The sequence below is a fragment of the Haliotis cracherodii genome, unplaced genomic scaffold, assembly GCF_022045235.1.
Source record: "Haliotis cracherodii isolate W230 unplaced genomic scaffold, xgHalCrac1.p SCAF_4, whole genome shotgun sequence".
Taxonomy (NCBI): Eukaryota; Metazoa; Mollusca; class Gastropoda; order Lepetellida; family Haliotidae; genus Haliotis; species Haliotis cracherodii.
Window position 1 is genome coordinate 63,354,711 of NW_027266297.1, and position 5,795 is coordinate 63,360,505.

Consider the following 5,795-nt stretch of genomic DNA (forward strand, 5'->3'; position numbering starts at 1 on the left):
ATTTATTATAGCAGGGCGGTGAATCAGCAGCTTGAGGAGATAAACAAATCACTACCACACCCAACTTTGGGGGGCTCTGACGTCATTCTCGCTCGCGGTATGATTGTCATTTTCAGTGTTGATTATGTTGATCATCTCAATACACTTTACTTCATGCATGTATGTTTTGTTGTTTTTGAGGAAGAGTGATTTCAAACTCTGGTAAAGTTTCTTTTGGACGTCAGTTTATTCATTCATTGCACATGCACCTTGTGACATGTTTTCGAACGCTCACACACCATATAATAAGTATTATGCTGAATCCAGGGATGCGATGTAAAGAATCAACAATGTATGGCTGCATACAATTATACACCCCATGTGCTCATGACTTAATTAAAAATGTAAAAGACACAATAAAGCGCTTAGACAAATATTGCGCAACATAGGACTGACTCACCTGAATCAATATATGAAATTTGCTGCACTCCTTATGTCATTTTTTTAGATATTTTCTCGACTTTGATAACGGTGAGATAATTTACATTTAAACGTCCTACAATCATGACCCAGAAGCAATAAAGTCATATGTGCGAAGACCGCCTCCGTGGTCTAGAGGTAGAGCGTCCGCCCGGAGAGCGGAAGGTCCGGGGTTCGATCCCCGACCACGTCCCTATATAAGTGCAATAATCTTAGACGCGACGTTAAACCCCATTTCACCTCACCTCACCTCATTTGTTCGATTAGCATTATATATTCCGTTTCTTAAAGCCCTGATGGGGTACTATAATATCCTTTTGGGTTATTAAAATGCAACTATGCAGATGTACCATCTCAAATAAGTTCCGCACAGTCATCTGGAGACCTTATATAAAATATAGCACAGCTTGATATTGTTTAGACCAAACCGCCTATATGTATCGCAGCATGAGGAGATGGTATCACAGCATCTACATCAAACGGTGTATTCAAATTAATGGAACATGTGTACCAGATCTTCACGGAAGTCCATCTAGTATACATAATGGTTTATCGGCGCAATCTTGATATGTGATAACGTTCGTGTGTATATGTATATAAAGTGTAATGCACATTGGTGCTTTTATATGATCAATGTGTGCATATGTAATACATTCTGCTGTATGGTATAAGCTGTTACAAGTTTGTGTAAAACAGTCTGGCAAAGTAGTGTTTATGTGTGGTAGAAGCTTGTTTATGTTTGGTTGAAGCTTGTTTATGTATGAGAGAAGCTTGTTTATGTGTGACAGAGGCTTGTTTATGTGTGATAGAAGTCGGTTCAAGTGTGATAGAAGATGGTTTAAGTGTGATAGAAGATGATTTAAGTGTGATAGAAGATAGTTTACGTGCGATAGAAGATGGTTTAAGTGTGAACGAAGCTTGTTTATGTGTGAAAGAAGCTGATTTATGCATGGTAGAAGCTGATTAATATATCGTAGATATGTATATGTCATGGAAGTTCGCTTAACATATCATTCGGGTGGTGGTAAATATTACATACACATTGGCGCGTTTATATGATTGATGTGGGCATATGTAATATATTCTGGTGCATGTTAGAAGTTATTACAAATTATGTAATACAATCTGGTACAGTAGAGGTTTATGTGTGGTAGAATCTGGTCTTTGTGTGGTAGAAGCTGGTTTATGTGGTTTATGTGTGGTGGAAGCTGGTTTGTGTGTGGTAGAACCTGATTTATTTATGGTAGAAGCTGGTTTGTTAGTGGTAGAAGCCGGTTAATGTCTGATAGAAGCTTGTTTTTGTGTGGTATAAGCTTGTTTATGTGTGATATAAGCTTATTTATGTATGGTAGAACCTGATTTACGTATGGTAAAAGCTGGTTTATGAGCGGTAGAAGCTGGTTTATATCTGATAGAAGCTTTTCTATGTGTGAACGAAGCTTGTTTATGTGTGGTAGAAGCTGGTTTATGTGTGGTTGAACCAGATTTATGTGTGGTAGAGGCTGGTTTATTTGTCGTAGAAGCTCGTTAATGTGTGACAGAAGCTTGTTCATGTGTGACAGGAGCTTCTTTATGTGTGACAAAAGTTTGTAGAATCTGGTTTATTTGCAATAGAATTTCGCATAACATATAATTCGGGCGTTGGTAAATATTTAATTGAATCTCGTGTGTAGAAAAGAGGGGCGTTAATCGAAATGATGTCTTCTTGTGTGACACAAATAGGGAGTGGAAGTTCTTGAGTCGCGCATATATCAGTCAGGCTGATATGATCGTATACAAGTCGTTGCCTTGACAGTTGCAATGTGTTTCTCTACGTGTGTCTGTGATAGCATCTAAAGGCTCTTGACGTTAAGAATGGTCACCCACTGGCGTCACAAAGATGAGGGACAGGTATTGTCCAAACGAAATACTTCATGAATATTATACATATATGATGAGGAACGCAACGATGGTCACAACCATCTGAATAAAACAACGTTAATTTGAACTTTGGAATCGTTAGTCAAATGTCTAGGAGTTATAAATATGTTTAATAACATTACAAATTATGCAATAAGAACAAAATCTGTCTGGTAGATTTAATTAAATGTATTTAATGCCTATATACCTAACTTCCATCACATGTATAAATCAGTTTTACATTTACGACAATTTACCACTGACTAAACAAGGAAATGATATTATTGCATATACAGTAATTTTATTTTCGCATGCTATATACTCTGAAGTGATAACGAATACCAATTTCGTTACACCAGAACCTTTATTAAAACGCAAAAGCTTGTTATCGTATTCTGCAGTAAAATTGCGAATATCCCGCTGTTAAGTCGCAACTATTTTGCAAATAATTTGCGAATAAATCGCGAATATTTAGCTAATAATTTCCGAATCATTTGCGAATAATGTTACTTGACACCGATAAGGAGTTTCTGGGACTATCACGCCGTCAACGCGTGGCGGGCCATGGCATTACTCTCCATACATGTACAATGTATTCTATGATATTACACTGTGAATGGATTGCAGGTACATGTAATGTTTGATAAATACATGTAAACAACATTTTGTAAAATATGTACATGTACGTGGTTAGAATTCACAAATAATGTACATGTATAGAGGTACGTCCTGATTAGTGTGGCCATACAGTTAACGTTGATAACAATATGAAGTGCATTGCATGTACTCCTACAAAGTGATTATTACATTATATACGCATTTGCATTAGACGCACACACTTTAATTCCCATGTTATTTAAATTAAAACCAACTATTAACTATGGATCTTTCTGTGTGTAAGTGCTAGGTGTCACTGTGACATAACAGTAGACCATGAACTGTACAGGTTTTAACAATCAGACAGACGTCATTAAGACAGCTAATTGTCTTGCATAAGTTTGTAATTAATGTGTTATGTACATCAATTGTCGTCAGTGCATCCAAGCTGTTTTCTACACCTTGACATAGCATCTCTGCTGGATGTTTTGTCACTTATCCCAACAAACAATAATTGTTTTGATTGATGACATGTTTTGAGAATGCAAATTCATCTTTCAAGATTTTCCATATTTTTACCTGTGCGGTGTGATACCAGGGTCAGGTTATCATACTCAGTCGCTCATATCCATGACATATTTCACATATTGTCTATTTAGTTGTATACAAGGGTCAGATAAATAATGTCTACGATTTTCATTAGGATATGAAACAGCGCAGTATATGATTAGTTCAATGTGTCAAAAACGACACAATTTACATACATAATGTGAACAACTCTCAAGCGAAAATAACTGTAGGCTGATTAAAGTTAAATATGTGAGCAAATAGTGTTAGTTAATAAAAATCAAATGATCATGTTTGATTGTTCTGACGTTCAGTATGTACATATTTTGTATACGAGATATACATAGAGAAAATACACTCCATTGACAAAAGTAACTTTCTCAATCGCCCCATTTATATTCCGAGTTGGGACAAGCCTTTGAATTTATTTTGTGATTCAGTTATCATCACCTCCCTTATGTGAACATTTGATTTCCATCCATGTTCATTTTGCTGGAGAAATTGTGCACTAATCACTTGTAACCGAGTCACAGACACAGGTGATAACAAACACAAACAACATGAACACTGTGGTTTTGAAAGCCCTTGAAGAGAACAAATTAATGCGTCTCACAATATGACCATTGCCAAAGCAAAGGAACCGTTTTTAAATACTTACAAAAGCAGTGCTGTAGTTTGTTCCATAAAATCGGAAAGGCGGCTGTAGACTGATGGAGGGGCCAGAACCATCGTCTATCCCGGGGATGGCAATGTAACCCTCGGTATCACCGTACGGAAGCAGCGAGCACTGGACCGACAACACACAAATGGCCAGCAGCCATACGGGCCAGAGGACTTGATGACTCATTTCCAGATCAGTGCAGTGTGGACTCTCTGCAACATACCATCAGTGGCATCATTTCCACATCCTACACGTACACCAGCAGCAGATATATCCTCCTTACTCCAGACACACCAGACTCCAGAAACACAGTCCGTTATATTCTGATAATATCCATACGTTTAAGGAAACCAAACGTTCGTGTATACGCGAACATTGCATGCCTATTTGCCAAATATATTTTCACGTGTTTCCCAGTCACACATGAAAGCAAATACAATTTAATTTCCAAAATATTATCGCATTGAAGCAAGACTGGGACCTCGGACACGATGGTAGAACTGAGTTACATCTTACCTTAAAATATTTAGTTGCTAAATGATCCAGTTGGATAAACAATGAAAACCTTGCGACGTCCTTACCTTGATGATTCCCGTGACAAGATATGATTTAACTCTATCCCTTTATACAACAGTAATACGAAAGATTCCCAAGAGAAATACAATAGATGTAAGTTTCACTTGTTGTTTTTATCTCATTCACAAACTACAGGTAGTCCAATTCAAAAATCCAAACTGTTTCGGGAACATGTCCCAGGTAAGCCGAACACGCAGGGAGACAGAATACCTGCAGATACCTTGAATATATACCCACATGACTGCTGTGACGGTATCGACAGAGTGGGTTGCACCACTTGTTCGTTGGTCAACCCACTGCAGAGACTCCTACTCTTTATGGCTGACAATGATGGCGGTCTCCTCCCCAGAACATCGCACCTGTCATGGAGCTGTCGGTAGAAGCAGGGTGTTTGGTGATTAATGGGCCACTGAGATGAGATTATTGCACGACCCACTTGCTTATCTAAAACCCTCCAGATCGTACCCGGTGATTACACTGTACAGACCCGAGAAGCTCATCTTTCATACAAAAGTGTCATTGGAGCCACACAGGCGTGTAACGTGTTTGTCTGAGAAATAATACATTTTCAAGATGAGTTATGTGTTATGGTTTTGCGAAGACGTATTTGCTTTTTAGTGATATCGTTAAGGATACATTACATTAACAGTAAATATTTATCTTAAGCATATTTTAATCTGGTTAAAGTGGCGAATAAAGATCCACACGCCGTCTATTTAAATGGGAAACTTGGCTTACAATGCACAAAGCGAACAGTGGCTATAATTTTCTCATGAGCAATAGGATTTTATGTTTATTATTTAGCCCCCTAAAGAGATCGTTATTGACAGGAAAATACGTACCCGGTGAAATATTGTGTTACAGTCACAGCAACTTGCAGCAATACCTTTAAGCTCCATATTGTTATCACTACCGTTATTTACACGTTGTCATATATACCATTCAGGTATGTGTTTCATATCTATATGTAAAATGATGAACAATATTAAGGTAGATGTTTCAGTTAACATGTAAAGCCATGTACACTATCCTGGCA